General features: G+C 41.8%; 1 protein-coding gene across 1 annotated transcript in view; it reads right to left on the reverse strand.

Annotated features, from left to right (window-relative positions):
- LOC308700655 (uncharacterized protein) overlaps positions 1–6,242 on the reverse strand; it is a 23,367-nt gene extending 17,125 nt beyond the window's left edge. Inside the window, exon 1 of the mRNA XM_081382377.1 lies at positions 6,197–6,242. The gene's annotated coding sequence lies outside the window, so the exon portion shown is untranslated. The remainder of the gene's footprint in view (positions 1–6,196) is intronic.
- Between the last annotated feature and the right edge of the window lie 6,466 nt (positions 6,243–12,708).

Raw genomic sequence — 12,708 nt, forward strand, 5'->3', positions numbered from 1 at the left:
CAAATGTGCGTCACTACATTTAAACTAATACAATACAACTTGTGTGTGCAAAATTTAAAATCACATGAATGTGCAGCATTTTGAACAAATAGAGACATATTTGTTAATACAAAACCTCGATCTTGTATTAATGTAGGCCAGAATTTGTGCATGCAACAAGTAAGATGTGCATTTGTGGATCAGGTGACACGCGTGCATTCATTGACTCGTTTCTGAGTCGATCCTATTTGATTCATTTGGATTTTGAGACTTTCATTTCGCAGGTTTCGCCTCGCACGATCCACACACAGATGTCTGAGTAAACCTGCTACCACTAGATGGCAGTATTCTGCTAAAACAGACAATGGCAGCATAATAAAGCGTTCTTCCCCATTTAAGACGCTTAATGAGAGTGATATTGAAGCACCAAATTTAGTACACAATATTGGCATACCTTATTAATAAAGCATACTTTATAGAGGCAAACAGATTACATCAGATTATGAACAACACCCATAGAAGAAAACCATTATAAACCGCTTAACGTGCAATCGTTAGTATGCGTTGCATGTTCAAGGTGTATTGGCTACTGAGTTTAAATATCACCGTCTTACTGCATTGACGTTAAGCTTTTTCTTTATAATATGCTCTATGGGAGGAAAACTATATAGCCTACAGACAAGAGCCTACATGAACGCGACGCCCGGCGTTTCATGTTAATGGCATTTCCCTTCCTGAGCCTGTTAAAAAGAAAAAGCTTAACATGAAATTCTGCAGTTGCGTTTAACTTTGCATGTGTATGGGAGAGCAACCGGTCCGAGAGCGCAGTGAAGTAAGTTTTGGGTTTTATCAGAGCCATATAGAGAGATATCAAACCATAGAGAGAGTGGCTCTGGGTTTGATATTCGCTGCATTTTCTAAAGGGACCATCTGCAAATTCCACTCACAATCAAAAAAATATAAACGTCCAGTCATTCATTCAAATGAATACTTCCAAGGTTATAGTAAATGCCTAGTGGGCAGACTGACTTAGCCTACTGTATGTCCAGCCAATATCCCGATTGAACAGTAGGCTACAATTTTTTAAATTACTGTAAATTGTTTTTCTATTAATGTTCCAAAGGTTGTAGTACGTTTCTAGTGAGAGTCAGGTGAAATTTTGCATTATTCACCTGTAGTAAGTCACCAAAAACCTGTTTGGTTAATTAAAGTAATTTTTGAATAAAATAATAATTGTTTACTGTAAATAGGCTACATGAAGGGAAGTATTGTCCAAATTTTACTTGCAAGTCAGTCTTACAGGAACCTTCTACAAGCTTTGGGAATTTGAAAATGTCTGTTTTTAAATATTAAAAGTAATTTGAATTAAAACAAATTATACGTTTTTACGCAGTAAGTGAAATTGGCAGACGTTCCCTTGTGCATCACGAGCTGTGCTTAGCGCGTCAAAGCATTCTCATGTATAAATATGCAGCTATACACACGTAGGTCCAGTTGATTTTCAATTAATATTTCATGTCGATATACAATATTGTTAAAACTCATCGTGCTATAGTAAGACTATATAACAAATGGCTTAAGGGTCAAGGGAAAACAAATGTACTGCGAAAATCGTCTTTAACATTTAAAAACAGACATTTTCAAATTCCAAAGCTTGTATAGACCCTTTTACAGTTAAAGTAGTCAAATAAAAGTAACATGAACGCAACTGCGAAATTTCAAGTTTTTTTTTTAACAGGAAGGAAAATGCCATTAACGTGAAACGCCGCGCGTCGCGGTCATGTAGGCACTTGTATGCTATAGTTTTCCTCCCATAGAGCATATTATAAAGAAAAAGCTTAACGACAATGCAGTAAGACGGTGATATTTAAACTCAGTAGCCAATACACCTTTTATTGAACATGCAACGCATACTAACGATTGCACGTTAAGCGGTTTATAATGGTTTTCTATGGGTGTTGTTCATAATCTGATGTAATCTGTTTGCCTCTATAAATTATGCTTTATTAATAAGGTATGCCTATATTGTGTACTAAATTTGGTGCTTCAATATCACTCTCATTAAGCGTCTTAAATGAGGAAGTACGCTTGATTACGCTGCCGTTGTCTTTTTTAGCAGAATACTGCCATCTAGTGGTAGCAGGTTTTCTCAGACATCTGTGTGTGCATCGTGCAAGCGAAACCTGCGAAATGAAAGTCTCAAAATCCAAATGAATCAAATAGGATCGACTCAGAAACGAGTCAATAGGCTTGTTCGACTTCATGCAGCTCTGCGCAGACCGATCGGCAGCTGACTTGAAGCAGTGCATGCCGGTTAGAAATTTTGTCCGACTTGTTTATCAAAATAAAACTGATTAAAAAAACTTAGACTTCACTTCATTGATAGTAGCTTATGTTGACCTTTATTCTTGTTCAAACAGACGCTGTGTGAAGCAGTACATAAAGTATTGAATGAAAATGTCTCTGAAACATTATTTGGCAAATATTGCATTTATTTCACTTCAGCTGTGGTAAAGTATGCAAACACCACGTGAGCGGTCACTACGGGAACCAGAAAGTGTCCGACTTCACGTCTCCGTTTGCAGCTCCTCCCCGCCTGCTCGCCGATCGGATATATCCAGCCGCAGCCGATGTCGAACACACCTATTGAATGCACGCGTGTCACCTGATCCACAAATACACATCTTACTTGTTGCATGCACAAATTCTGGCCTACATTAATACAAAACCGAGGTTTTGTATTAACAAATATGTCTCTATTTGTACAAAATGCTGCACATTCATGTGATTTTAAATTTTGCACACACAAGTTGTGTTGTATTAGTTTAAATGTAGTGACGCACATTTGTGAATTTGTCAAATAGATGGGTAGTTGTGCACACATTAATAATTAGCACCAGACCTATTCATTTGTAGTTGTTTGTGTGTGGGTTGTGAAATTCTTAAAAACCGCGAAAAGAAAGTCTCAAAATCCAAATGAATCAAATGAGATCAACTCAGAGGAGACGTCAATGAATGCATGCGTGTCACCTGATCCACACATGCACATCTTCTGTGTTGCATGTGCAAATTATGATACACTTATATAAAGGAAAACATTTGTATTCACAAAATTGTCTCTATTTGTACAAATTGCTTCACATTCATTCAATTTTGAATTTTGCACACGCAAGTTGAAAGGCATGGATAAAACATTTCTGCAACATGTATCAAGTTCATTGATAAGTGTGCTTGCACGTGTTAATCTTTTTGATACTATAATCATCCCATAGATACAACACAGTATCTCACCGGTCACAATTGTGACCGATCATAAAACACACTTTTTCACACTTTTACATGAAAATATCTAAAAATTATTATTGATTGTTTCAAAGGGATACTAATGACACATGATTTGGATATTTTTGTGTCTGGGAAAAATTTGGGATTAAATGGGTTAATATTCAAAAATACTATTGATTTGCCTTAAAGGAGAACTCCGGTCAATTTTAACATTGAGCTCATTTTTTTGTACATTTGGAATGCTGTCAATACAGAGAACAACGACAAAAATCGGTGTTGCCTACACCGAGTTATTCTATTTTTAAAATTTGCACCCTGTTGACTTCAATGGGGCAAGTACTAAACCTGCTTTTAGGCTCTTAACATCCTTGATGTGTCATTACAAGTGCACAGAAAATGTGAGTGATTCCTTCAGAGTGATCACGGGTGAGTCTGACTGCAGTAGATGTGAAAGATATGTATAAAAATGATGTTATTTAAGCCAGCGCAAATACCTGTGTTTACATCCTGTTTTCGGGTGAAGTCCAAAGTAGTCGATTGCCGAGTTCACACGCGTGATCATAGGTAACTAAACATACGCGTGTGAACTCGGCAATCGACTACTTTGGACTTCACCCGAAAACAGGATGTAAACACAGGTATTTGCGCTGGCTTAAATAACATCATTTTTATACATATCTTTCACATCTACTGCAGTCAGATCCACTCGTGTTCACTCTGAAGGAATCACTCACATGACCTGTGCACTTGTAATGACGCATCAGGATGTTAAAGGGTTAGTTCACCCAAAAATGAAAATTCTGTCAGTAATTACTCACCCTCATGTTGTTCCAACCATGTAAGTCTTTCGTTCATCTTCGGAACACAAATTAAGATATTTTTGATGAAATCTGACAGAATTTTGACTCCTCCATAGGCTTCCAGTGTGACCGAAACTCACCGGCCCAGAATAGTTATTAAAACATCGTTAAAATAGTCCAAGTAACTACAGTGGCACTACATTAAGTTTATCATGCGACGAGAATACTTTTTGTGCGCAAAAACAAACAAAAATAACGACTTTATTCCACTTTTCATTTCCTTCTCTCTGGGCCTCGTAGTGTTTTTGCGCTGCGCGTCTGTGTTGCACGTCATCACGCAACACACACATGACCGGCGTCGGCCAATAGTGAGCCTACGTGGTGACGTGTAACACAGACGCGCTACGCATTGTGCGCAAAAAGACTACGCGAACCAACTAGAGGCCCAGAGAGAAGGAAATGAAAAGTGGAATAAAGTCGTTATTTTTATTTGTTTTTGCGCACAGAAAGTATTCTCGTCGCTTGATAAACTTAAGATTGAGCCACTGGAGTCACTTGGACTATATTAACGATCTCTTTAATAACTTTTCTGGGCCAGCAAGTTTCGGTCACATAGAAGCCTATGGAGGAGTGAAACATGGCTCAGATTTCATCAAAAATATCTTAATTTGTGTTCCGAAGATGAACGAAGGTCTTACGCGGTTGGAACAACATGAGGGTGAGTAATTACTGACAGAATTTTAATTTTTGGGTGAACTAACCCTTTAAGAGGCTAAAAGCAGGTTTAGTACTTGCCCCATTGAAGTCAACAGGGTGCAAATTTTAAAAATAGAATAACTCGGTGTAGGCAACACCGATTTTTGTCGTTGTTCTCTGTATTGACAGCACTCCAAATGTACAAAAAAATGAGCTCAATGTTAAAATTGACCAGAGTTCTCCTTTAAGGTGGACGATGATGCAATTTTCTTCTGGAAACAAACTTTGTTGTATTATTTTCCTGTTATCTTCGTAAAGCTGCTTTGAAACACTCTGCATTATAAAAGCGTTATATAAATAAAGCTGACTTGACTTGTAGGCTGCTGTGCCTGTTAATGTTTGCAAATAACATTTCAACAAAAAGCTCATTTGTTTGTCTTTTCTACAACACTTTATTTGTATTCAATATCGTCTTGTCCTTTTAATATTAGGAATGCAATCACTTCCCCAGAAATCCTTTTTCATCTGTACATTCTGCCCTCCATACATATGTTAGATGCCCACTGAGTCAAGAACCACTGAGTCCAGAACCACTGAGTCCAGGACCACTGAGTCCAGGACCACTGAGTCCAGAACCACTGAGTCCAGAACCACTGAGTCCAGGACCACTGAGTCCAGGACCGCTGAGTCCAGAACCACTGAGTCCAGGACCACTGAGTCCAGAACCACTGAGTCCAGAACCACAGAGTCCAGTCCAGAACCACTGAGTCCAGAACCACTGAGTCCAGGACCACTGAGTCCAGGACCACTGAGTCCAGTCCAGAACCACTGAGTCCAGAACCACTGAGTCCAGGACCACTGAGTCCAGAACCACTGAGTCCAGGACCACTGAGTCCAGGACCACTGAGTCCAGGACCACTGAGTCCAGAACCACTGAGTCCAGGACAACTGAGGACCACTGAGTCCAGAACCACTGAGTCCAGGACCACTGAGTCCAGGACCACTGAGTCCAGAACCACTGAGTCCAGGACCACTGAGTCCAGGACCACTGAGTCCAGGACCACTGAGTCCAGAACCACTGAGTTCTTTATTTGTATTCAACCACTGAGTCCAGAACCACTGACACTTTATTTGTATTCAATATCGTCATGTCCTTTTAATATTAGGAATGCAATCACTTCCCCAGAAATCCTTTTTCATCTGTACATTCTGCCCTCCATACATATGTTAGATGCCCTGTCGACTCCTTGCTTACAAAGTTACACAAAAAATACATATCTGTTTAAAAAATATGGTAACATAATGGCATTTAATATTTCTGAGTACATTTTTTTTAATGAAATATGTCATGTAAAAATGGCCAACCCACAAGCACATGAACACAAATTCAGGTCTTCAAATGAGCTCTGAACGCTCTTTATTAGAAACACACTCACCTGGACGTGTGTATCAGCGGTGGATCTGATGAGCAGCTTCAGTCTGAGAGAGAGAGAGATGTATCTGACTGCTGCCTTAAATACAGCTCCAGAGAGGAAAACACACCCACGAGCCTCGAGGCAGAACAGTGCACTACACGCACAACTTGTTACAACTCGGGAGTTTTCGTACAGCCTTCAGCGCACCTACTCGAGAACACCGATTAGTACTGCGTTATGGCTGTTGTGTTGTTATAAATTAAAAAAATTCTCACAAAGAGACAGACAGCAGTGCAACCTTGTTACCAGATATACACTATCCATTATCAATCGCTTTTTTACACTGTAAGTAGATGATAGAAAAAGAATCATTTGCGTTTCCATGCTTCCCTAGTTATTTTTTATCAACAAAGTTTTAAGCTATTTGTCCGGTCGTGCATGTAAAATTCACTTTCACACTCTTGCCCCTTCAAAAAAAAAACACTTGTCCCAGACAATCAAACAGGCGTTGATGTCAAGCCCTGAAATGCAAAGTTGAACCAAAGATAGCTGTTGTTAAATGTGTTGATCAAATTAAAGACTTACAGAGAAAAGCTTATCATTTTACCTTCTCCTTTTTATCCATTTTTGGTCATGGGACAGACTTAAAGTAGTTGGAGGGCGAGCGGTTGATAAAGATATAATATAATAATCATTTAAAATGTTACAAAAGTTAAATAAAAACATTTAATAATTTTCTGACAAATAATTTTTTATTATTTATTTTATTACCCCTTAAAAAAAGGTTCCTCTGAAGGTGCAGGTACCAGACTGATCCACCAAACTAGAGACTGTGAAAGACAAGATCATCCAGAGACTCAGTGGTTCTGGACTCAGTGGTTCTGGACTCAGTGGTCCTGGACTCAGTGGTCCTGGACTCAGTGGTCCTGGACTCAGTGGTCCTGGACTCAGTGGTTCTGGACCCAGTGCTTCTGGACTCAGTGGTTCTGGACTCAGTGGTTCTGGACTCAGCGGTCCTGGACTCAGCGGTCCTGGACTCAGTGGTTCTGGACTCAGTGGTCCTGGACTCAGTGGTCCTGGACTCAGTGGTTCTGGACTCAGTGGTCCTGGACTCAGTGGTCCTGGACTCAGTGCTTCTGGACTCAGTGCTTCTGGACTCAGCGGTCCTGGACTCAGTGGTCCTGGACTCAGTGGTTCTGGACTCAGTGCTTCTGGACTCAGTGGTCCTGGACTCAGTGGTCCTGGACTCAGTGGTTCTGGACTCAGTGGTTCTGGACTCAGTGCTTCTGGACTCAGTGGTTCTGGACTCAGTGGTCCTGGACTCAGTGGTCCTGGACTCAGTGGTTCTGGACTCAGTGGTTCTGGACTCAGTGCTTCTGGACTCAGTGTTTCTGGACTCAGCGGTCCTGGACTCAGTGGTCCTGGACTCAGTGGTCCTGGACTCAGTGGTTCTGGACTCAGTGGTCCTGGACTCAGTGGTTCTGGACTCAGTGCTTCTGGACTCAGCGGTCCTGGACTCAGTGGTCCTGGACTCAGTGGTCCTGGACTCAGTGGTTCTGGACTCAGTGCTTCTGGACTCAGTGGTTCTGGACTCAGTGCTTCTGGACTCAGCGGTCCTGGACTCAGTGGTCCTGGACTCAGTGGTCCTGGACTCAGTGGTTCTGGACTCAGTGCTTCTGGACTCAGTGGTTCTGGACTCAGTGCTTCTGGACTCAGTGGTCCTGGACTCAGTGGTCCTTTGGACTGGACTCTGCTTCTTCTCTGCTTCTCAGTGCTTCTGGACTCAGTGGTCCTTTGTAACAAGTTGTGCGTGTAGTGCACTGTTCTGCCTCGAGGCTCGTGGGTGTGTTTTCCTCTCTGGAGCTGTATTTAAGGCAGCAGTCAGATACATCTCTCTCTCTCTCTCTCTCTCTCTCAGACTGAAGCTGCTCATCAGATCCACCACTGATACACACGTCCAGGTGAGTGTGTTTCTAATAAAGAGCGTTCGGAGCTCATTTGAAGACCTGAATTTGTGTTCATGTGCTTGTGGGTTGGCCATTTTTACATGACATATTTCATTAAAAAAAATGTACTCAGAAATATTAAATGCCATTATGTTACCATATTTTTTAAACAGATATGTATTTTTTGTGTAACTTTGTAAGCAAGGAGTCGACAGGGCATCTAACATATGTATGGAGGGCAGAATGTACAGATGAAAAAGGATTTCTGGGGAAGTGATTGCATTCCTAATATTAAAAGGACAAGACGATATTGAATACAAATAAAGTGTCAGTGGTTCTGGACTCAGTGGTTCTGGACTCAGTGGTTCTTGACTCAGTGGGCATCTAACATATGTATGGAGGGCAGAATGTACAGATGAAAAAGGATTTCTGGGGAAGTGATTGCATTCCTAATATTAAAAGGACAAGACGATATTGAATACAAATAAAGTGTCAGTGGTTCTGGACTCAGTGGTTGAATACAAATAAAGGACTCAGTGGTTCTGGACTCAGTGGTCCTGGACTCAGTGGTTCTGGACTCAGTGGTTCTGGACTCAGTGGTCCTGGACTCAGTGGCCCTGGACTCAGTGGTTCTGGACTGGACTCAGTGGTCCTGGACTCAGTGGTCCTGGACTCAGTGGTTCTGGACTGGACTCTGTGGTTCTGGACTCAGTGGTTCTGGACTCAGTGGTCCTGGACTCAGTGGTTCTGGACTCAGTGGTCCTGGACTCAGTGGTCCTGGACTCAGTGGTCCTGGACTCAGTGGTTCTGGACTCAGTGGTCCTGGACTCAGTGGTTCTGGACTCAGTGGTTCTTGACTCAGTGGTTCTGGACTCAGTGGTCCTGGACTCAGTGGTTCTGGACTCAGTGGTCCTGGACTCAGTGGTTCTGGACTCAGTGGTTCTGGACTGGACTCAGTGGTTCTGGACTCAGTGGTTCTGGACTCAGTGGTTCTGGACTGGACTCAGTGGTTCTGGACTCAGTGGTTCTGGACTCAGCGGTCCTGGACTCAGCGGTTCTGGACTCAGTGGTTCTGGACTCAGTGGTCCTGGACTCAGTGGTCCTGGACTCAGTGGTTCTGGACTCAGCGGTCCTGGACTCAGCGGTCCTGGACTCAGCGGTTCTGGACTCAGTGGTCCTGGACTCAGTGGTCCTGGACTCAGTGGTTCTGGACTCAGTGGTTCTGGACTCAGCGGTCCTGGACTCAGTGGTTCTGGACTCAGTGGTCCTGGACTCAGCGGTTCTGGACTCAGTGGTCCTGGACTCAGCGGTCCTGGACTCAGCGGTTCTGGACTCAGTGGTCCTGGACTCAGTGGTCCTGGACTCAGTGGTTCTGGACTCAGTGGTTCTGGACTCAGTGGTCCTGGACTCAGTGGTCCTGGACTCAGTGGTTCTGGACTCAGTGGTCCTGGACTCAGTGGTCCTCAGCGGTTCTGGACTCAGTGGTCCTGGACTCAGTGGTCCTGGACTCAGTGGTTCTGGACTCAGTGGTTCTGGACTCAGTGGTCCTCAGCGGTTCTGGACTCAGTGGTTCTGGACTCAGTGGTTCTGGATTCAGTGGTCCTGGACTCAGTGGTTCTGGACTCAGTGGTTCTGGACTCAGTGGTCCTGGACTCAGCGGTTCTGGACTCAGTGGTTCTGGACTCAGTGGTTCTGGACTCAGTGGTTCTGGACTCAGCGGTCCTGGACTCAGTGGTCCTGGACTCAGTGGTCCTGGACTCAGTGGTTCTGGACTCAGTGGTCCTCAGCGGTTCTGGACTCAGTGGTCCTCAGCGGTTCTGGACTCAGTGGTTCTGGACTCAGTGGTTCTGGATTCAGTGGTCCTGGACTCAGTGGTTCTGGACTCAGTGGTTCTGGACTCAGCTGGACTGATGCATTTGCCAAACTGAAGAAATATTGTGGACAAGACTGCTTACGTTTTACTGAGGACTGGGCTGTGACGGTCATCACTACATATGTGAAAGAGGTCTGTAAATAGCCCATTCATGACCAGGGACGGATCTAGAAAATTATTTATAGGGTGGATTGTTGAGTGAAGATACCAAAGCAAGCAATAATGCAAAGTTCTTGTGGATTTACGGTCTGACATAGACATTGAATAAGCAAAACAGTTGCATTCCCACCAAATAATTATCTTTCTGCATAAAAAAAATAATGAAAATTAAGTAACAAATAAGACATGTTCATGTGGTGTGCGAATTACTGAATTAAATATAAATTAATGTTTCTGGTGGATGATGAAATGATGAAAAGTTCAACGAAACGAAACGAAATACGGACATGGAATCTGAGGAAATAAATGGAATTTATTTCCAGATTAAATCATATGCTTGTTCTTACGCACTAGAGCACATTCACACATGCACACTCTTCAAAAACTAGGCTTTAAATCTCTTGACAAACTAAAAGACGTAAATTACATTTGTATGTATTCTAAATAAAAGATATAGATTGACTCCCTGTGCCAATGCATTGATGAAGTCAACAGTTGGATGTGCCAAAACTTTCTTCAGTTAAACAAAGACTAAACTGAAGTCATTGCGTTTGGAAACAAAGATGAAGTTCTCAAGGTGAACTCATTCTAGTAGTTCATATGGGGGACTATGTGTCAAAAATGATTTATGACCCTTTGTGACATTGTTTATGACAGGAAGTCCTTATATGGGGGTTTTATGACCAACATGTGGTATGTGAAATTTGACCCATGTGTGGATCCAGTGGAGAGGGGTTTATGGCTGTGTGCTTTATGACTGCAGTAATGCTTGGAGTGACATGTGAATGTTTTTTCAGAGATGTTTTTATTATTGCTGGAATTAATAATAAATGCCAGAGAATGCCGAAATTATGGATATGAAGAAATCAGTCATGGATCTGTTTTTCACGACAGCTTCCATAATGTCTGTGGGGAGAATAAAAATGGGTGAATGGTAATTTTATTAAAGGAGTCATAACCTAGTATTACATTGGATACCTACTGCTGTATTATAGTCTTTCAGGCCCTTCTAAAAAAGAAAAGTGGAAAAAAAATAAACACAGACCTACTTTTACCCTTATTTCTGAAGGCATTATTGTCTCGCGAGATCAATGCGATGTTTTGGCTGTCGTAGATGCTCATTTTAATAATGCAAATGAGGGGCGCGTTGATTGGTTGAAGGAAGGAGGGGGGTTGACACGCAGGTAACTTCAGCATCATTACAAACTGACATCATGGCGCAAGTGGTGAATGAACCCGACCCGGCCGCGACCTACGGGTTTCAACCGTACATGTTTGAGCCGGACTCTGAACCAGAGCTGGAAAGGGAAGATGTAGAGTTGTTGGATGGACGTCTACATCAAGATGTCTCTGAATGGTAAAGACAATCATTTTGACTGAGACATACATTAACATCGGTAACGAGCTAAAACGTTTGTTGCTATTTTCTCCCACATAGGTTTACCTTTTATTTAATGTCGATTGCATTAACGGAGATGTAGTCTACTTATTTTATCAGCTTACAGTGGTTATTGAGATGAGACGTTTACTATCATGTGTTGTTTTTGCCTTGTTTCACGTTGTTATTTAGACATTCAATATTTTTCTTCTTTAGACAGGTAACGTGTTGTTTTTCTTTATGTTTATTATTACTTGACTGTTTGTTTTATTTATCTATGTATCGTTATCTATTCTATAAAAAATCAATACAATGATATGTTGTCATAGTTATATAATATACAATTCTATGAAAATATAGCTGTATCATTTTCTTGTCTGTTTATCACTGAGGGCAAACTTCATAATAACAATGTATCATATTTTAAACTATGTTTGGCACCTTTTCCCAAACGGAGCTTCGAGGCCAACTTCGCCTGATATTGCCCCAAATTTGTAAATGATTCAGGTGTAAAATGTTTAGCGCACACACCTAACGATACGCCAGTTGAAAGGGTTGTTGGGACAGCGTCATTAAAAATGAATTTCATCCACTGGTCCCTGATAGTTTCGTCCGATTTTGGGAGATAAAACACATTTACATGTTTTTTATGGCAATCAACCACAGAGCAAGTCCGGTGTGCACTCGGTTTCTCCATCTTTCTCGACTGAACTGAATATGAGGGGAGAGGGGAAGGGGGGCTTCCTGCTGCGGTGTCCATATATGGTATATCCTACTACCTTATGATGTCAAGAGGGAGCTAAAATCAAAATCTCGTATTTGAGTGTGCGTGCACGCGCACTCGTTTATTTACCCTGAGGTAAACAAATGCTTCACTTTTAAATATCGGCTTCCCGGCCAGTGTATAATCGTTAGTCGATCATAACATACATTGATTCTCGTGGAAAAGTGAAAATTGCAGGTTATGACTCCTTTAAGTATATGCATTTTCACGAGTTCACACTTACATTTAACGAGTTTGTTTGCCCATAAAATCTTTCAGATATTAGGTTAAACTTATTTGGCTTGCTGTCCACTGAAGAGGGGCTCGATGAAGCAGCTTCAACTCGAGCTCTGATACCCCCCCCCCCCCCATAAATAAAACTATTTAAATTATCAAGTTTAAATATTTTAATCT

The sequence above is a fragment of the Scardinius erythrophthalmus genome (genome assembly GCF_964197995.2).
Source record: "Scardinius erythrophthalmus genome assembly, chromosome: 13".
Taxonomy (NCBI): Eukaryota; Metazoa; Chordata; class Actinopteri; order Cypriniformes; family Leuciscidae; genus Scardinius; species Scardinius erythrophthalmus.